General features: G+C 38.2%; 1 protein-coding gene across 1 annotated transcript in view; it reads right to left on the reverse strand.

The window, feature by feature from the left end:
* tacr3a (tachykinin receptor 3a) overlaps positions 1–22,816 on the reverse strand; it is a 39,722-nt gene that overhangs the window by 11,380 nt on the left and 5,526 nt on the right. The gene's annotated exons all lie outside the window — the stretch shown is intronic.

Below are 22,816 nucleotides of genomic sequence, written 5' to 3' on the forward strand. Positions count from 1 at the left end.
TAGAACTTACCAAGGAGGCTGAGGAGTGGGATCTCTCTGTAGTTAGAGCACACCCTCCGGTCCCGCTTTTTGAAGAGGGGGACCACCACCCCAGTCTGCAAGTCCAGGGGAGCTGTCCCCGATATCTACTCGATGCTGCAGAGGTGTGTCAGCCAAGACAGCCCTACAGCATCCAGAGCCTTAAGGAACTCTGGGCGGACCTCATCCACCCCCGGGGCCTTGCCACGGAGGAGCTTTTATACCACCTCAGCAACCTCAGCCCCAGATTTAGGAGAGCCAGCACCAGCCACCCCAGACTCTGCTTCCTCATCAGAAGACGTGTTGGTGGGATTGAGAAGGTCTTTGAAGTATTTGATTGATCACTGCTTATCCCTCCTGAGCTACTGGATGGTGGACCAGAATCTCCTCGAAGACGTCCGGAAGTCATTCTCCATGGCCTCTCCAAATTTCTCCCATGCCCGAGTTTTTGCCTTAGCGACTGCCAAAGCTGCGCTCCACTTAGCCCGCCGATACCCATCAGCTGCCTCTGGAGTCCCACAGGCCAAAAAGGCCAGATAGGACTCCTTCTTCAGCTTGACGGCATTCCTTACTGCCGGTGTCCACCAACAAGTTCGGGGGTTACCGCCACGACAGGCACCGACGACCTTACGGCCACAGCTGCGGCTGGCCGCCTCGGCAATAGAGGCCTGGAACACAGCCCATTCGGATTCAATGTCCCCCGCCTTGCCCAGGACATGGTTGGAGCTCTGCCGGAGATGAAAGTTGAAACTCTTTCTGACAGGGGACTCTGCCAGACGTTCCCAGCAGACCCTTATAACACGCTTGGGTCTGCCAGGCCTGACCGGCATCCTCCCCCACCATCTGAGCCAACTCACCACCAGGTGGTGATCAGTTGACAGCTCTGCCCCTCTCTTCACCCGAGTGTCCAGAACATGCGGCCGCAAGTCCGACGGCACGACTATAAAGTCAATCATCGAACTGCGGCCTAGAGTGTCCTGGTGCCAAGTGCACATGTGGGCACTCTTATGTTTGAACAAGGTGTTTGTTATGGACAGGCCATGATGAGCACAGAAGTCCACCAACAAAACACCACTCGGATTCAGATTAGGGGGGGCCGTTCCTCTCAATCATGCTCCTCCAGGTCTCACTGTCTTTGCCCACGTAAGCATTGAAGTCCCCCAGCAGAACGAGGGAGTCCCCGGAAGGAGTGATCTCCAATACCCCCTCCAAGGATATCAAAAAGGGGGGGTACTCTGAACTGCTATTTAGTGCATAAGCACAAACAACAGTCAGGAAGCCGTCTCCCTACCCGAAGGCGGATGATATTAAGCTAATCATTCTAATAGAGGGGGAAGCAACAGCTTGTGTTTCTCAACTAAACTCTGAATTTCCCTAGCGGACCATCACTATTTCCCTCACTGGTATGAGCTGTGAACGAAGGAAAAACACTCAGCTCACAGTAGCCCAGCCCAACTTACAACACAAAGAATCACTCACTAGCTCATAGTTAGCATTGCTCGAGTCACAGCACATACAACTCACTGACTTACTCACGCCCTCCCTTCATTGGAGCTACATACAATTCACCTACTAAGCTTGCAGTACTCTAGTGATGACTTGACTGAATGAATGAATCACTCAGTTGGTCAGTACAGACTCACAGACTCACAGTACATACAAGTTACTCAACCCCTCCCTTCTGTGGAGCTACATATGAATCATTTACTAAGCTTGCAGTACTCTGGCGCTGACTCGACTCGTAGCATGAATGAATCACTCGTTGGTCAGTACAGATTCATGGACTCATAGTACATACAAGTTACTAACCTCCTCCCTCCCGGCTCTCAGCTGCAGCAAATCAACTCACTGGAAGAGCCACTTCAACTTCTACTTCTCAGCTGAACCATAAACAAACGCAACAAGAGAGATGGAACTAGTCACAGAAAAGCCGTTCAGCCAACCACTGCCAGCCATTATGATTCACAACAGGAGAGGGAGGGGGAGGCGGCTGCAGTGCACAGAATACTAGAACAGTGACATTTGTGCAAAACTACATGTTTTTTTGTTTTGCTTTTTGGCCAACTCTTTTTCCATTTCACCTTTAGACACCTCTATGTCTTGCCACCATAATGATGGATGCTGTACATGTGTTAAATGTGCTAAAAATTAATATTAGCACCTTCCAGTTGGGTCCTTAGGAAGGACCCTAAACACTACTGCCAAACCACCTCAACATGAGTGCAATCAAACAGAGAGACAAAGCGGCTCAGACGTCACCTGGTCAAACAAAGTTTGCGCCAGGTACTGAGTAACCAGGGTACTATGGTGATAAATTGGCTACTGGAACACAGACTAGATGCCATTGGACACAAGATGTGAACAAGGCACTGTTGGAATGCTACTATTCTAGTAAACCTAGTGAGTGGGGCTACATGAAGGGAATGTTGGATATAAGGATATCCGATACCCACATTATATGACATTGAATAGCAATAAGCAGCAATAAGAATAATTGCTACTGTGACCATCACTGAAACCAATGAGTTGATATACAGTACAAAAATAATGTTCCTTGAGATGGTTGACCAACATAACATCAATATGAAGAGCAAGAAGGAGGCACCATAGAGGAGCAGGTTGAAAGCCAAATCAAGGCAACTCAGAGGGAAGTTAGTCAACTGTCAGAAATCCAGAAGGGTACAACCACAAAAGGGGTACCCCAGAGGTACAGCCAGATGTCCATACCTGAGGCTCTGGAAACTACCAAACAAAGACTCCAGGCATTGGCTGCATGACTGAGATATAAAAAAGAAATAGAGGCCAAAAAAAACAAAAAACAAAAAACTGGCTATTCTCCACTAACCCACAAAGGCTGGAGACTGAACAATATCAGAAAAACATATGGGAGAAGGAGGCATCACATAAGAGGTAGTTCAGACCACAGATGTTAAAACACGGAAGCTCTTCACCATGCACACAGGGTTTCACCCCAAATCCAGTGTCTAGAGCAGGGCTACTCAATTCGGTCCTACGAGGGCCGCAATCCAGCAGGTTTTCCATGTATCCCTGCACCAACACACCTGAGTCAAATTAGGTGGCTCTAACAGCCAATCAGGTTCTACACAATGACTCATTAATTTGACTCAGGTGTGTTGGTGCAGGGATACATGGAAAACCTGCTGGATTGCGGCCCTCGTAGGACCGAATTGAGTAGCCCTGGTCTAGAGGCTATAAACTAAGTGCAAAGAGGGAGGCTGAGGACTAGTGAGCATCAGGACCACTATGAAACATCCAAGCTTCATGAATACATCAGGAAGATGGTCCCAAGGGATGAGTCACTGAGTGTCTAAGGCAATGGAACCTGTGAAACCTGGCAGAGAATGAAACGGAGAAACCGTCATGGGAGGACAAGCCCCTGCATGGGATGTACCACCAACACATAGCTAAAGTGGTGGATATGAACAAGTCCTTCCAATGGCTAGAGAGGGCTGGACAGAAGGATAGCACAGAGATGCTAATCATGACAGCACAGGAACAAGCCTTGAGCACCAGAGCAATCAAGGCCCAGATCTATCACACCTGGCAGGACCCCAGGTGGTGGCTGTGCAAAGAGGCCCCTGAAACAATCCAGCGTCTCACAGCAGGGTGCAAGATACTGGTAGGCAAAGAATACATGGAACGCCATAACCAAGTAGCCAGCATAAACATCTGTGCAGAATATGGACTGGAGACCCCCAAGTCACAATGAGAAACACCTTCCAAGGTGGTGGATGAGAGGTCTAAGATCCTGTGGGACTTCCAGATACAGACCAACAAAATGGTGGTGGCCAACCGGACATTGCGATCATGGATAAGCAGCAAAGGAAAGCCATAGTGATCGATGTAGCCATCCCCAACAATGGAAATATCAGGAAAAAAGAACACAAGAAACTGGAGAAATACCAAGGATTCAAGGAAGAACTGGATAAAGCCTGGAAGGTGAAGGCAACAGTAGTACCAGTGGTCATCAGAGCACTGGGGGCTGTGTCCCTACACTGGAGAAGTGGCTCCAACAGATAACTGGAGAAACATCAGACATCTCCAACCAGAAGAGCCCAGTCATAGGAACAGCTATTGAGGACACATAAACTCCCAGGACTCTGGTAGAGGACCTGAGCTTGAGATGAACAGTCACCCAGACTACCAAGGGGAGATGGGAGGGTGGGTGAGGTAAAAGTTGTTGGTTTTTTATAGCAGAATTTCATTGGGAGACAGTAAAAGCTGAAGTAGCATAAAGTCGTACAGAGTTGTGACAGAACATTAAGATCAAATTGATTGGAACTTTTAAAGCGATGCACAAGTTAACCATCTGGGAGGTCCTCTTTTGGAAAATCATTTGGAATAGGACAGGAGCTCTAAACTGATTTTAACTGCATGTACTGTCTACTGTCTATCACAAGTAAATGTAAGTCAGACAACCAAAAGACCATCCTCTGAGCAAGTCAGAACAAGAACTGCCATCTTTTTCTGTGTCCACACATTAAATTTAACTTGTTAAGTCACAAAATTTGTTTCACAGACCCATATGTGAAGTACATTGACACAGTTTGGAAAAAGAACTTTTCATAAAACACAAAGCAAAGCATGAAATATATTTTTACTGACGTAACAAACAAATTTTAACCAATTAGATTCACTAATTGGGACTTCACAGAACCAGTCAGTAAATAAAAGCCACTATTGCTGACAGTCTTTGGACCTAAAACCTGTTCAAAGCATTTAGTGCCGATTCACTGCTATGAATGAAGTTGATTTCACAACAAAAGTATCAAAAAGTGCATAAAAAGGATAACATGAAAGAAATGTTGACTGACTTAGTTGCTTATTGCAAGTGACCATGGTTCTAATAATTTGGCCATAGAGGGATTTTACTTGTGTTGGTTGTTGATCCGTGGCAGAGATTTGAAGACTACTCCCTTGAGTCTTCATTATAAATTGATTGAAAACTCACATTTGAAACTAATGGTCTGGGTAAAGGATGCTTTTATCACTGAACTAATGGTCTTACCAAATGTTTTTCCATGTTAGTCATTAGGCTTGTAGTGAAGCCAGTTAAGAATTAATGAAAAGTATCTACTTACGTTGGAACTTGTAGAGGATTACAATTTCTTTTTCACAAGACTTGCAAATAGCACTAAAATGCAGACAACTGTTACTGTGCATAAAGCCACATATTTGCTACTCTGAATGACAGAATCTGATAGCTACATAGCTCTAACTTATGAAAACTCTGATATTCTGACTCAAAATATTGTATTTGCAAAGTAGTGATCTGTGGCTTTCCACCTCAGTCATGTCATCCATTGCTGACCTTTTAAAAATATCAAGTGTCAGCTCCAAAACTGGAAAAGGACTATCTTTTATAATGCTCCTCTGAACTGGAACTGCCTGCCAGAGGACCTGAAATGTCTTCAGTGAATTCCTTTGCTACCAAATATAAAGCCTTTGTCATGACATGAGCCATCACATCTGTACTTAACATCTTATTTTGTATGTTAAAAATACATTTCCATGTATCTTTACATCTGGCAATGATGTTCTTCCAAATTGTTAAGTTATTAAAGAAACAATCATTTTCTTTTCACAAAAAATTAAGACTATGACTTGTCTCCCAAACAATAAGCCACTGAGCTTGAGCTATTTCAGTGCTTTAACCTAACCAATTAGTAAGACTGAAAGTAATAAAACTAACTCTACCATATGCAACCCAAACCCAGGTGTCAAGAACTAAGATTCTGGTATTTATTCCTCCATTATTTCTCCTACTTCCTTGTGCAGACTTAGCAGTTAGGCAAAAAGGCACCTTTAAGTCACCAGAGTGTTTACTCTCTGTCAAGTTTTGCAGTGGCTGATGCAACACAGCTAATATTAAGGTTTCAGGAGCAATGACTGTGTGTCTTCCAGAAAAATAACACATTTACAAAAAGAGATGAGTTTGCAACATATTCAGACAGGATAATTCAAATTTTCCTATTTAAACTGTATTGTGTAATTTGTCCATATATTCCACAACAACTCAGGAACATGAGTTTTAATCACAAGAAAATATGTTTTGGGATGTACAATGCAATTATTATAGCTAGGCTAAACTTTTCCTTAACCTACATATTTCTCATTAACATGTATAAATGCTTTCCTGTTGTCTCATCCATCAATTTTTAAACTCCTTATTCACACATTCATAAATACTTGTTACTTTAAAAATAACTTATTTTATCTTGTATTGGGGAAGTTGCTGAAAATTCTAAAGATCTTTTTATTTGAACCATTTCATTAGGTATTTTCAGTGTCAATAAATCTTTTGAAAATGTGTGGAAGTAAACCAACTGAGCCAACTCTACCACTTGGTTTGGGTGCGCAATGCCAAAAGTAAGTATATGTTACCCCATTACTGTTTCAAGTTTCTTTTTCTTGAAAATGTCACAAAAGCAGAGTTCACCAACTGAAATAAACAATAGCACAGCAATTTTGTCTGTGTCAACAATTTTTTATCTATGTTCTTGACACACAGATCATACAATTCACCTGAAGCATCCAGCATTCTCTTTCTGTCCTTGTGGGGCCCTGGCATTACTACTAAAAAGAGCTACAGAGAGCATAACAAAAAGAAGGCTTCTATCAGCATGTTTAATTTCCTGTGCTCTTACTGGCTCTGAGATTACTGTATAGTTGTATTAAGGTTAGAAAATATGATTTTATCTCATGGCTAAGGGCACTTTCTCAGTTGCTATAGAGACAGAGAACATTGATTTATTATGTTCAAATGAACTGACAAGGTTCATAAACTTAAAATAAAGTTAAATGACTACTTGTAATTCACAAAAAGAAAAAGAAACACAAAACCTATGAGTCCAAACTTACTCAACTGACCAAAGTAACCTATGGTCACAGATCATAAATAAGGACATAAATGTTGGCACAGACATTAAATTGTGGAAATTGCTGTTGACAATAAATGTTAGCAATAGTAGATGAGGCGTCACGTGGTGGTGGTGGCATCAATATTTCTTGCATGTGTTCTCTACAATGGCAAGGAATGGAAAGCAATGAGAAAAAGAGAATGAAGCAGCAACTCTTACCAGCATACATACCTTATTTTCAGACTTGCAGGAAATAATCAGAATTTGCTGCTGGGTTAGCACATTCACACTGACTTATCTGCTCATCTTACAGAGCTTATACCAGGTGGCTAAGTGGAAAAAGTTGGTAAGAATAATAAGCAAATGCTTTATTGAAAAGCGTGCTAGCCCATTGGAACATAACTAAAAGATTCCACTGCACCCCAGAGATTTTGTAAAAAGAAATCTTTAGAAATAACATAAAAAAAAACGCTTGACAGTCTCATTTTCATCAAAACAGTTTGTACCTACACAACACAATAGTAAATCTGGCCCAATGTGTTTTATATCAAAAACTGAATGGAAGAAATACAATTATTTCAGTCAGCGTGTATAAATATGTCATGGCACGGTGGAGGTAAGGACCCAAATGCAGGACTAAGAGGTAGGAGGCAGATGGAATGCAGGAACAAAATTTAATCCAAAAACTCCAGAAACACAGGAACCACACGACAGTGAAACAAAACCACACACAACAGGGATAAAACTACACACAACAGCGAATAAACCACAAGGATCTGACAGTGGTAACTGAAAAACAAGGGGTATAAATACACTGAGGGACTAGTCGGGAACAGGTAAAGTTTATGAGCTAATCAGACCAGGTGAACTAACGAGCAGAACACAAACTGTGATCATGACAAATAAGAAATGTTAAACCTGCAACAATTCTGGATAACTCATAACTTGCTATTTAACACACAAAATATTAATGCATGCCAGTACAGAGTTGCATTAATGTATTGATAGTGTGTGCACATTTTGGAGTGCCTCGATTGATTGGATTTGTCTTTAAAAATCCAAGATAAATGGGCTCAGACAGAGCAGAGAGAATGAGGGATGAGTGAAGTGTATGTAAAGGAAATTTACATACAGCTGAGTAAACTTCAAAGGGCCAGTGGCAAATATCTTTTTACCACTTTGATGTTTCGTGAATGCTATACTACAAAGAACAGTGAAATAAATCACACAGAGAAAAAATAATCAGAGTAATAGGATCTCCAAAACTGTAACCATGAATTTTGCACAGCTGAGCTGATGTGCTGAGATAAAATAATATGTAAGGCAGCCATCAATGCAGTATACAACGTTGGGGTTAAATAAGTCTGCCCTCTGCTATTAGTAATAGAAAAAACTATATGTAGCCTGTTCAGGTGACAAAAAACAGACCTTAACCTTTAATTAATAATTAAAATTAATAATTAAATATATTTTTTATAAATGACCTTTCTTTCTGAGCATTACATGAAAACATCAATGTCAAATACAGGATGAAATTACAGCTAACAGCTTGATTTAGCACAAATACCTTTCTTGTTTCTCCTCGATGCCTGATGATACAGTTGTGACCGCAACACTTCAGGAAGCTGCCGTTCTGTGTCAACATAATCTAATGTGAAATTATAAATGAAGCCTGTAAGCTACCTCTAGAGGTTGTGTTACGCAATCATAATTTAATAGTGTTAGAGCAACATCAGCACTTCATTTAGATTGTCAGCTTCAGGCTTCTGTGTTACACCTAAACATTATTTCTGACTAAATTTAAAATGCTTGTGGGTCAACACTGATGCCCAGCTATGCACAAAGTACTGTTACTATTGGAGTCTTTTTTGTTTTTTACTCAAAAGCACTCTTGTGTCCATGGAAATATTCCATTCGGCTCACTTTCCATTCCTGACCTGTAGAGGAAAAAAACTCACACTAACTGATCCCACCATGGTAGCACTGATCCAATATCAACACTAAATTTGGTTTCAATACTACTCATGTCTGGATTAAGCCTTGCACCCCTACTAACTGGAAATAAAACTTGATGGAAAAAGACACAAACACAAGGAGAGGCCTTATGCCTTAAAGGAGAAAGAAAACAAAATTCTTCACACATTGCTTTCAATTATCCTCTTATATCTGAGTAAAAAGTACACTTTAGGACATTTCTGCTTCTTGCTTCTAGCTTCGAGCGTGTAGTTCCTCACTATAGCCATATTTCTTCAAACAATAAATAAAATAGGACTACATTTCATATCAGTACATTCTGATGCTGCATTTCTGCTGTTAAGCCATAATAGTGTATATATTCATCCCCCACACCTGCCTTTCTATCTGGGTTTTTACGCTAATTCCATGAATTGAAGGGTATATACTTGCTCTTCTCATTCTCCTAAGACTCTGTATGAAGCCATAGCTGCTTCCAGTTGAAGAGGACGCCCTGGCATTCCAATGTGAATGCTGAAACTTCCTTTTTCCTATTTTCCTTATTGAGAAGCAGCTATAGGACAGTCCAACTGACTGCATTAATGTAAGTTCCAGCTTAAGTTAAAGTAACATAATCAGTCACTTATCATGTAACTATGGGCAAAATCAACCGACATCCCATATCTGTGGTAATTCTGTGGGGTAATATGATGTTTGTAAAATTCTCTGTATGACAATTTGTAAATTTAGGCTTTAAGGTCTCGTCTCTTGGAAAAAGCAGGAAAAATTGGGATGATAACTTTATTGGGATTTCAGAAAATTGAAATACAGCATATGAGAGTACTGAGAGTATAACGCAAACAAATAATAAACACTGGCAGTGGCTGACAGTAAGTAGAATGCAAATAGTTATTATTCATACTGTTATATGATATATGATACATAATACAACGGTATATAATATATTAAATAACATTATGGCAGAACTCTTTGTTTTCTCAATTAATGTATATTTATTAATATTTATTTATAGCACTGAATGTTCTAAATCCAATGCCCCCTGTATATCATAACAGCAGTATGCTGGTCATGATCCACCCAAAATCACTGAGCTGAAACTCCCTCTAACGCCAGGCCCAGACAACAACAGGTTTTAAAATCTAAATCAAGTTGCATTGCAGGTTTAAGGAAAAATTCCAGAGATGACCTTCTCTCTGATGTCAATCATGTACACATAAAAATAGATTGGAAAATAATATCCAGATTACACACCACTGAATATTCTGAAGATTAAGATTTTCAAGTCAGAGGGAGCAATCAGGGAGGAATACGCCACATCGTATGATCTCATGGAGAAGGCAAAATGGAAACTAATACACAGCAATTACTGAAATGTTAGACATACTTTGCTATGGGACATTAAAAAGGGGGTTAAATGAGAATGTTTGAATGAGAAAATGGTTGAGGAGACATTATCAGCATGGGTAGTATTTTATTCAGTGAACTATAGGTGACATTTGGACAGTCAGTTTGAATATTTGTCAACAGTAGCATGCAAAGTTAGCCTTAAGGGCCAGAATGTGTACCACTGCTCCACTCAGCAACTGGATTAGAAGTAATCAGATTTTAGGCCAAAAATATCAAACATGTTTGATGTCATCAAGGTGGCTCTGATTGGATCTGTAACCCTCTCACATTTCCAGATAGTCTGGGTTGGACATTGTTACCAACTGAGACCTCAGATCAGGTTTCTCCTCTGCATGTCAGAATGGATGACTTGTGGTCAAATTGGTTCCAAATCTGAGTCTGGCTTCAGGCTCTGATTCCTTAAGTTGAATTTTCTTGAGTTTCTTAAGCTGAATGAGAAATTTCAGACAACAAACATAAGTGCTGTGCAATAAACAGCCTTTTCCAGTTGATTAACTGCAACAAATGAGATACAACGTCTTGATTAGAGCTACTTTAGATGTGCTGGTATTAACTTGTATAAATGAACAGAACATGAGCTGTTTGATGTAGAAGATAATCTAAGAGGAAATGAGTGCTCAAATTGAAATAAATAGAAAACAAACTTCTCCATAAAAACTAAAGGAGTTCAAGACTTCTTGTTAACAATGGTCGTCTTTATGCTCCTGCAAAGCAGATTGTTGTACAAGTTCCCTCACAGACAGAAAAAAAATAAATCCATATTAATTTGTGTCTCACAACAAAGTCTTCATTAGTGGTAAAAGCCAGTTATTTTATAATCATGGCAATTTTCTCATATAGATTTTGGCAGAAGTCCCACTGATGTGGCATGGTGTGTAGAAGTATTCTAAAATACCAAAGCGGAATTCCTTCTGTGTCTTATGATGGAACTTGAAAAAATGTTCCAGCTCAATCTTAAAAGAAACCAAAACACCTGAGAGAGTTGCAAGAAATTGGCTGACCCCCTTGAAGCAGCTATTGTCCTGGCCCTTTTCTCTGAGAGTAGAATGTGAAATGTTTGTATTCAGACCTACTTCTTAAAAACGAAGGGTCAGTCCACACAAAATTGGCCCAGAGAAAAATGCCTGTGTAATAATCTAAAGGCTTTTTCATTTCAGCTTTACAATATGGGAGAGGCAGGCAGAAAGAAGGGGGGCATTTTCATACTAAACGCATAGAACATGATTGCTGGGATTGAGTCATTTTTTTTGTAATTAGCTTGTGGAAGGAAGAAAGTAGAAAATACTTGGCAAACATAAGGAAGTTAGCCAAACAGTGCAAGAGCACTCAGTCTCATCTCAGATAGTTTATAGGTGGAAACATAAACATATCACGTTTCCTTTTTCAGCTCTCTTTCACTGCGGCCACAAACATAAGCATTTACTCAAACACAGCTTAAGTTAAGACTTTACTCACTTAAAGTCCCTATTAAAACATCAATTGCCACAGTATACCACCTAGAAATTACTACTGGCAATGGGAAAGGGAAAAGAAATTAAAATAAAGATGGGAAACAAATGTGAGAGGGTGTGGGGGCAACACGAAAACTGGATGCTAATTTTGAAAAAACAAAAAGTAATAATAATGAAACTGAGACGCTAATGAGATTTTAATGCATGAACTGGGTACTGAGTTAGACTGTTATTTAATAAAGGAGTCCCTGCGTTCGCTCCAGCAGATTGATGTTCCTTCATTAATGCACCTAATGACTACCCATTAGTCGGGTTAAACCAGAACGAATCCTTTAAGCATTTGGATGACACTATCAGGCCAAACTCTGGCAAATTATAGCTCTAAAAAAACTCAGCAAATGAGAACAAGAGAAAAACTGATTGAGTAAACAAATGAAATCTGATGAAATCGGACAAATCAAAATAGAATAAAAAAAATAAAACATAACAATTTTGCTTAGTTATGTACTGCTTGATTTGAATGTAGTGCTGCCTGAGGGCCAAACAATCACAGCCATTCAGCACTGATTGACAGTCTTGTGCCTTGTACATAGATACTGGTCTGGATTGTCTGAATCTTTTAATTATATTATGTACTGTTAGATAATGAACCCTCAGGCAGATGGAGTGCCTTTAACAGTAGGACATGCTGATATCTGGGAAAACAACAAGATCATGAAAAAGAAAGTAAATTAGTTTGAAATTGGATATTCAAGGGTAAGTCAGAAGTGATACAAGATAATGAACAAATAGCAACAATTTCTAACACATACTTTGTAGACTGTACAATGCCTCACTAATAAGTTTGGAAATAGATCTACACTCCTTCAACCAATGAAAAAGGCACATTCAGTCTTCACAATAGTGTGTTTCTAAAGATGCCATCCAAAAAGCACTTGTTAACTTAAAACAGTCCAAGTCAAAGGACGCCTTTTTTAAAGATTATAGGTCCAGTTTAAGCAAACTGTTAACCAATTAAATTTATCAACAAAATCATACTTCCCAGTTTCTTGTAAAACTGCGATAGTGACACCTGTCCTTAAAGTCAGCCAACTGTACTGCTCCATCAAATTACAGGCTTGTCAGTATTCTTCTAATAGACCTTTAAGATTGCAGAAAGATTCTGTGTAACCAGCTAGTCACACACCTAGACAAGGGTACAATCAACTCACACCCCATTCAATTTGGCTTTCGTAAACATCCCTCCACAGAATTGCAACTTGTTATTTTGTGGAGCAGAATAAAAGCTACCTTGATAACAGTGGCATAGTCCGAGCAGTGTTTTGAGACTTCACAAAGGCCTTTGACACCATTAACCAAAAGGTCCTTCTGTCAAAACTTTCAATGAGACAAAAAGTGAAATCGCTTTACCGCAAGGTCTGCTGTTGTGCACTGCCCTTAGACCAAAACATATACAAAATCACGTAAAAATATTTGCCTCAAAAAGCAACTTTTTTTTAATTTAAATGGAATGTGTGGATGACTGAATCAATTAATAGACACAGACATTAATATTGTAAACCCAAGCTCTAGTAACGTATGGAAAAATGCATTTAATCGCATTTCTATTCAAAACAGTAGAAAAAGAAATAGAAAATATCCCTGGCCCAAAATGAACAGACCTTAAGTTAAAGTGTCATTTTTAGTACTTTAACTAGCAGCTTTTGGCCATTCTCTAATTAGGAGTCTACAACATGTTACAGTACTTTTAACTTTTTAAACTTTTTCATCCACACTCTTCATTAATAGACATTAATATCTGATTGTAAGCCAGAGTGGGATCAGCCAGTGTCAACTTTGCAAGTTTAATTTTTCAATCTGATCATGGAGTAGAGGTGAACGTCTCCTGCTGCGACTGCAGCTGTAAGCACGTTTGGACAGGGGAGGAGCAGAAGCACCGTTCATTAAGAAGAAGTAAACATGGTTTCACGTTAGTTTCTGAAAGCCTCCGATAATACGAGAAAAAGTCTTTAGATTTGTTGCTAGTCACTACTTTGAAAAAGAGTCAACAGGTGGGTCTGAAAACTTGCTAAATATAGCACCGAAGTAGTTAAATTAGCAACACTGATTTAGCCGAGGTGTCCATCAACTTAATCGGTCTACTGGAAACCGTGCGCTTTGTTTGGAACGCAAACTGCGATTAAATACAGAACTTTTTTAACATGTTCATTTTTTTAAATTACTTAATTGTAATTAATGCATTAAAGTCCCACCCCTAATATATATATTTATATATAACACTAAATAGCCATGACCTCCCGGACCTTGGCTCCAAAAGTTTTTGTCTAACTGGACCTCTTTAAATTTTAGATGAATAAACCTGCCCTACACTGTGACATGGTGGTGGCCGCTATATTGTCTTATCTGTATTACATTTTTAAAATTGTTTGTCAAATGTTTTATGCAATGTCCTGTTTTTCTATTCTGTATTTACTGATGTTTGTTTTCTTGCCCAGGGCCCGCGGATACTAATTAGCTCTTAGCTAGCACTTGTGCAATCGTATGATTGTGCAATGTGCCTGTCAAACAAAAAAATCAAAATAAAAAATAATAATAAAATCAAATTTCTTGAGACACAAGGTTTTCTTCACTGCCCAAGTGTTTTCAGTTTATAACTACAGCACTTTACTAAAAGAACGTTTAACACTTTCTGTTCTTTTCTAGGGTGAGATTAAAAGAAAACAAAACAATATATAAACTCAAACTAACATAGGGCTATCTTGCTACTTACCTTGGTGACATAGCAAGAAACATTGGGGCTGACACTAAACTAAATGGCCATCTCTGCTTGGGATGGTGCTGTTAATAAAACATGTATTTTTTTTTTTCACAACATGCATTTCTCACAATCACAAGTGGTCCCAAATTCTTAAAGTGACTAAAACCATTATTTGAAAAAAAAAAATTAAGACAATCACAAACAAAATCTGAACTGACAAACACATGTAAAATATTAGCATATTTGTTTCTACATTTATTTACTAGGAAACACTGGCTTTGTTTAGTGTAGTCACATCTACCAAACAAATATCCATCCCCACTCTCAGAAAGAAAATAAGGAGCTCCCTTATGACCCTGAAACAGCTGTGATTTATTTATTTATTGTATATAACAAACCCAAGCACTCACTCATGCGCTGTTTCTCTCAAGCCATTCATCTATTGGAACGTGCCCAGTAAGGATTAGAACAGCACCAGTACACCAGGTGTTAGTGACACAGTCAGATACACACTGGCTTAATATCTTCTCTCCAAAACATGAAATCTTTCAGGGATAATCCATTCTAATCATTATGAACTCACACTCAACCCACATGAAGTACTTAAGACTTCAAGCTGCAAGAAAGTGGACGACTGACGGTGCATTGAGCAGATTTCAAGCATAGATTGACTTAAAGTGCCATTTTATGACAAACCATTAGTATGGCTTCTCAAACTGACATTTCGAATACATGGCCCCAGGCATGAGCTTTAAATAGAGCACCTGTGAGGTTATGATAGTTGCAGAGCAGATTAAGTCAAAATAATGGACTAGTCACTCTTTCTTTAAAAAGCATGACATTTTTAGCAAAATTTAGTTATTTTATTGCTTTTTAAATTTAATTACCTTTGATACTGCCCCACGTTGCATCAAATACATTACAGGGCTCTGTTGCACATGCGGCCAAAGACTTTTTGAGTGCGACTAACGTTTTTTCTTGGTCGCACCTGTGCACTTAATATTTCCGAAGTCTAGGTGAAGGACTTAAATTGTCACTCTGAATGTCTGTCTGCATGTTCATTCCATCCTTACTTTAGCTCAGAGACGAATAACACCTGATAAAAGCTAAGAGAAGGGGTGACCCACCTCCAATCAGCTGTGATCTAAACCTGTACAACGTGTTGTGTGTTGATTTCAAAGTAAAACCAACACACACTAGATGTCCAGTACAGTGACAAACGTCACAGAAGAGAATAGTGGAAACTGGAATCAACTGTAAAATGTCCAATATGGTGGAATTCGCTCATATGTGGTTGTTATCTATTATTATTAGTGGCAAACATTGGTGATGCATTGATTTTTCCCTTACCCACCACTACGAGGTTAACCTTTTGGCATTTTGAGTGAAACAAATCCACTACTCGAAAATCTGTCATTAAATATTTTATGCACACTGATATCACTTAAAGGATGATTTACTTTAAATCAAGTGTCATCAACATTTTTTTATGATTTAAACCAACCTTATTTCTAATAAGAAGATGTCTCAAAGTCCCCCCCCCTCCTCCTCCTCATCACAAGAACATATACGACAAGCATTCTTTTCATATGTAAAACGAATAAGGTAATAAATTGCCCCCCAAAAGCACTTAAACCAAGAGATGAAGGCAGAACAATATAACCAAATAAAGCCACTAAAAGATGGCCTGATTACATCAGGTAGCTCTTTCATTAGATTTTTAGTTTGTAAGTTTTTTTCCAACTGTACCTCTTGAAAAGGTTAAAAGCATCTTGGCCCACCTACAAGCTTCTATGAAACTAAGAGGCCAAAAAATACAGTAAATTAAGAAGCCATTTAAGCTGAAAATGTCAACGACACCATTTTAAAACAAGAAAACTATGCAGAGCTGGTGGAGAGGGACTAAAACCACCACTGACAAGCCCAGTGGCCAAGGTCTGTTAAATGTGGAGCTGATTAGAGGACTTTGCCGTAGTTGAAGCGAGTGGAGAGGCAGCTGCAAAGACAGAGATATGAGTGACTTTGAAAGATAAAGCAGTGTGGATCATAGTTTTGAAATAAGGGTAGCACTGGATTTCAGTGGTTAGCACTGCATCCTCCCACAACTCACCCAGTGGCAGTTGGCACAGACCCAGCTCCCCTGTGACCCTTTAGAAGGTGAAAATGAAGGATATTTTCAAGATGAAGGAAGGATGATTGTACAAGCTTTGAGATGAGCTGCTGAAAACACGTTATCAAACCAAGCACCACGATTCTTTGAACCAGGCTTTATGTCTTCCAATAACAGAAAAATAAATCCAATTTGCATTACTTAAAGCTACAAAACTCTTTTAAAACATCCAGGTTTTTACTTCAGCAAATGAGATGTTTTTCTCTAATTTATAGACAGTTGAAAGGGAAAACACCTCATCCATGGGGTCATTTGACTTCATCACATGCCGCAGGAGAAACCCCTCAGTGTCTTCACAATGACAGAGCTGCATGAGATAGATCCGCAGTAACAGGTCATAAATAATCCCTGACACGAGAGACAGGGTGTAAGAGCAAAGTGGCAGTGTGTACTTTCCTTGACTTCAGACAGTTGAGCTGTCACACACAGTCTCGTGGCTTATAAACAACATTTAACAAAACATGTTACACAAGGGTTGTCTTCAGGTTGAATCTTGAGCTGTAACCCAGCAGCAGGGATATTTGGGGGATGTTTGGATTTCACCGTTCATCTAGATCTGATCCATTCAAAGTAAAAATACACTATTTATAAGTAAGTCTTTTATTAAATGGATCTTTTTTTCATGGTCTTAAAGCAGGATATTTATGACCATGACATTATTCTCCTTATATGGATGCTTCCAATGAGTAAACTCTGCTATCACTGAACCAGCAAAGTGGCAACATAAAAGAAAGCTGACCTTACTTTTAAAATGTTTACATGCATAATTAGTATTTAAAACAAACTTTAAATAAGTTAACATTTTGTTAGCAACACAGACTGCATATTAAAGCAAATGATTATCTGGTATTTCAATAAGGTTTAAACGGTTTTAAACACTCCAACTTCTCCTGTCAGGATAATCACAGGCAGGGCTCTAAATCAACTTTTTTGATGACCACCCAATTTTGTGGCAGGATCCTAAAGTTACCAGCTTCATTTGCCAAATATTTTACCGAGATAAATGCTCCAGATATTTAGTGCAACTATTAATCTATTGTTCACATTTTCTTTAATTGTTCCACTGATATTTTTTCAGCAACAAAAAAATAATATATTTTTCATCAAGTAACAAAGTAATTTACTAATCAGCCTTTCTCTTGTCATCATCCTACTACCACCACATTTTTGTTTTTCATCCTACACATCATTTAATATACTTAATTTTTACTTCTTATTGAGCTGCACTTTGTCCAGGTAGAAGCGTGTAAATGACACAATCCATGTTAAAGAAAGCCCACAGCCATTGGCTGTATGATGTCTTGGAATACTGTTCATGGATAATGTAATGATTTGCTTCATTACTCATAGTGATGGGAGGTCCGGCTCTTGTCAAAGATTTGTCTCCCTTAGTAAAGCTGCCTCTTATGGCTCCCAAGTGGCTCTTTATGTAATGCAGGGGTGTCTGGTCCAGTCTTCGAGGATTGCAGTCCTGCAGGTTTTAGATGTCTCCCTGCTCCAACACATCTTATTCAAATGATGCCCCACCTCAACAGCTTGTTGTCAAGTTTTGTCCAAGCATGTTGACCCATTAGTCTGATTCAGGTGTGCTGCAGCATAAGACCTGTAGAACAACGGCCCTCGAGGATAGACTTTAAACACCACTGATATAATGTAATTCAGAACTTCTCTTTTGGTCTAATTTAACAATTTTAAAGCCATTTTTATTCAGTGCCACAGCTACTATTGTTTAACATTTTAATTAAACCTTTAAATGAACAACTAAACACAGAAGCAGAGCAAACAGATCAAATAGAACACAAATAGAATTTAATCACATTTCATTTATCCCAATTAATCATATTGTTGCAGAACAAACCAGTTAAGAAAAATACTTAAATGATTACTTTTGAGTATTCTAATTTATTTTGTTAAATATTTGCAGTCATATATATGTCTTATATATAAATCTAAATCATGCTCTATATGGGATAAAAACCAGGGGCGCAATGCCAATTGTTAAGATTAAATTGTTTTAATGCACTGTAATAAACATATAACTGCTGAGCAGAATCTACTACGTACAGAATGTAATCTGAGACTTAATGCAAGTTACTACTAAATGACAAAGGTAATCAGTGTCCATTATGTAGTGACCTGAAACAAGTGTGGTTATCAGTTGCCAGCGGAGCAGTCTTTAAATGAATACTCAGGTGATTGAGTGAGCTTCCCCAGTGTGAGCTCTATATTAATAATAAGTTTCAAACTGGAAGAGCTAATGAGCCATTGTTTTTTGTCCATTAATATAATAAACTGTTGAAGGCGATTAAACATCAGCTCCACGTTAAGCGATATTTCAAATGGGCTTATATAAAGAAGTTTGATTAAAGTTCTTCTGTCTGCACATTCTGCAGCCCCTCTGATCGATGAGACACAAGCTTTAAATTCTCCATATTATACATTTCTTCCATAATTTTATGTGGGTGTCAGAGGTCCAACAACATTGATTTCAAAGTGTAGTACCCCAAATTCAGCCTTGGTCCTTATTTTTCAGCCGTTCCAAATGTGGCTCTAGTGAGCTCTATGGAGAACGCCCACTAGGTGATTTTAGAGGGCAGGCTCAGCTAGCTGGGGGGCCTACTTAATGGCAGTATGGGGAGAGTGGTTATTTCCCTCTCTGAGGTCACAAAGGGAAAGATCGCAGGCTCACCTGTTTGAGCACACATTCACTAAAAAGTGGAGCAAGCAACTGAGAAATGTGACATAATTTTCTCATTTTTGGGCCTCATACACAGGCTATGATGACACATATGACTGTTAGAAAACCTTAAGAAGGTCAATTTTGCATAATATGGGACTTTTAAAATCACAAAAATAAATAAAACAAGGCTAGGTTAATTAGCAAATCTGATGATTTATGGAAGAATCTGGAGACTGTCTTGAAACAAAAACATGAAAAAATGGGACTATTTAACATTTGTCTTTAAATAAATTAGATTTTCTGTCACAGCCATTGATATTCCTTTATTGCTCTGTGATTCTGCTTAAAAGACTTGGGTCATTTTATATGTTTACGTGGTTCTTCCATGGGTAATACAGTAAGAAAATTGGCTTAGAAGCCAGCTTGTTTTGTAATGCTTGACAGTGCAGCCTGGGGCTGCTTTCTCCTCTGTACTGTAACCTATTCTGTTCAGACCGTGTGAGCACTAAACTCTCAACCTCTGTGACATTCACCTGCAAAGAAAAGAACACTGTTTGCAAAAAAAACAGTGATGTGTAGAGGACAGAGGCTAAAGGATGGATGTGCTTCTTTGATAAATTATAATCAAACGTTATCATTTACACTTAAAATTCAAAATCCTCCTCAAACTGATGCTAAAAAAAAAATTTACACTGTGATATACTGATGGCAGAAAATGGATGTAAAACACAAACTCATTTACATGAACAGCATATGCAGATTTCGACACACTATTAATCCTTTTCACTTATTGATCTGCACAGCCCCTCAGCAAGAAATCCCAAGAGATCCATTCTCTGCTAGAAACTAATGAAAACTGTGGTGGGGCCAGCAAGTATACTTAGAAAAAAAGGCATGAAGAGAAATTTCGACCCTGTGTTTGTTAGCATCAGTTCTTTGGTGCATAAGAGCCGATGAAAAAGCTGGTGTCCAACTGTAGAATGACAAAAGATTTAGAAGGTTCTTTTTTTAAAATAGGGATGGATGCGATCTCAATGCTGATAGTTCAGCTAAAATCTGTTGACCTAATTATTATCTCCATAATCAGTACTTTCATATTGGCATCCCTTTTAGTTTAAATGAGAGAATCTGCATGTTTATGTGTAACACAGTTTTCCCCTTGTTGTAGCAAGATAATTAAAAAACTAGTCAGTAGATACAGAGTTTGATGGGATCATTATCAAGAAGTGAATAGCTGCTTTAGGACTGTTAACATGTTAAACTGCAAATTAAATTTACCTTTTAACCAATTATTTAAATCCTATAGGATCAAGTATACTTGAAAGTTGTAAAGCAGGCTGCATGCATGTTTTATTTAAATATTCTTAGAATTTTTTTTCTTTCTCTTCTTCTTTTTATTTTATTTTTTCCTTTTTTTCCATTTTTATTAAATTGTTATCATGTTTATGTTAAAACCTTTCAAAGTATATGAAGTGTTTTGTTTTTGTTTTTATTTTTTTGTTGTTGTTGTTTTGTTTTTGTTTTTTTTTTTCCTACATACAAAGTGCTGTAAAAGCAAATAAAGGAATAAATTGGATCAATATTTGGTCTGAGTGCCTGGCATTTAAAGCAGCAGTTGCAGGACACCATGTTCATTTTCTCTCTGAGGATACATGTTGAAACTCTGCTGTGTGTTTTGGCTCATTGTCACTGCAGACTGGCACCAATAAGCTGTCTCCCTGTTGGTACTGCATGATAAATAAGCATACACAGAATTTTTGTGAAGTCTTTTGTGCACCAAACAGGGACGGGGGACTTATTTGATATTTACACACTCATTAATCAAGGTGGAGATCTAATTTTCATGATGAACATACAGAGAATACTTAAAGCATAAAAAAATAATTAAGACACATTTTCCACCACTTAAAAACTTGTACATGACTGAATGTAATATACTAGTTAACCGAGAAACAGGACATGAAAACCTCCACCAAAATACACTGGAATAATATAAAACCAAATTTTACCAAATTTATTGACGGAATATTAAACTGCTAGACTATATTTTATTTAAAAAATATGCAGTTTCAACCATTAAAATATAATAAAATCTTGTTTATCATTAATTTAGGTGGAAGCATTAAATTTGATGCTTAACAATCTAAAACACAAAGTAAATGTGTGAATAACTGTGATACCACAGACAAAATACGGTTGAGATCTGTTGACTTATCTAAAAGAGGAAAGGAAAAAAAACATGTAAGTTACTATAATGAGATGTCTAATAAAATCCAGTGAAATGGTAAATCTTTATTATTTAATGACCCTGCAGAGGGTGTCATAATGTGCTCGGTTTGACCGCCCTCGTGTTTTTTTCTGTTGTACTCGTGCTTTGTGGTAGCAGTCAGCATTTCCATTGTGAAGACATGTCTGTAATAAGATGCTGACTCCTGAGGATAAAGGCCGTAGTGCCAGATGTGTCTATCAAAGTGCAGAGAAACTCATAAACCCTGAAGACAGTGTTGTTCTTCAGAGCTTGTGCCTGTCCAGTTGCATTGACAAAAAGTGACAATCACTAAGGTTGTGTTGTGTTCTGTGACTGTGCTCTATCCTGAAATGTTGACAGAGTAACTCTTGCTGCACTCACTCTCATTGACAGGATTATTTTTGGCGACTGCAATATGACGAAACTAATATTCTTACTTATATTAAATGTTGAGTTCAGTCTACTGTTTTGAGCTTTTTTCCCCCCTTTTTTTATCAATATAATTAGCGGGACATGGAGGTAATATCTCTGTTTGTCTAAAATTATTGTTTAACAATTAAAGTACAAACTGTCCTTGATCTAGTGAGGAAAATAAGTCCTGCTCCAAAGAGTCTATATTTGTTCAGGTCAGTTGAAACTGAATAAAATACTTACATTAGCTTTAAATATATAAAATAAAGAAAATTTAATAGGGCAAACATTAAAGTTTTATAATTAAATAGCTTAAAAGTATTTCTTTGCTGTATCGATTTCATCACCACCAAAGCCTCTATGCTTTGACCAGATTGATTATCAGTGTGATATACTTAACAGATCTTCATGAAACATGGAGTACTCAAAGAGGGCCAAAGGACAATTAATTTGATTTGATGGTGTTCTGGGATTCCTTTCCATTTGGATATCAATGCTTTTAGCCACAGTAACTGCATTTACATAGAAAGAAGCTTAAATCCCAAAGGTATTTGGTCAACAACGGAGAGTTGCATAATTGTTCTGCCTTTCCACTTAAATACCTTGCAGCTTGAACCACAAAGGACGCTCCCATTTTGTGTTTTTCTGAGACCAATATGTGTCAAAATGGCTTTTTTTTGCCTTAAATTATCCCAATCATATTCCACCTTAGGTTTATTAAATGGGTGCAAGATAATTACCTGGAGCCACATGTATGTAGATGACAGAAATTTTCCAGTGATTCCCAGTTTGCAACATTTTATCATTCAGACATCATG

This window comes from Melanotaenia boesemani, chromosome 4, assembly GCF_017639745.1.
Source record: "Melanotaenia boesemani isolate fMelBoe1 chromosome 4, fMelBoe1.pri, whole genome shotgun sequence".
Classification (NCBI taxonomy): Eukaryota; Metazoa; Chordata; class Actinopteri; order Atheriniformes; family Melanotaeniidae; genus Melanotaenia; species Melanotaenia boesemani.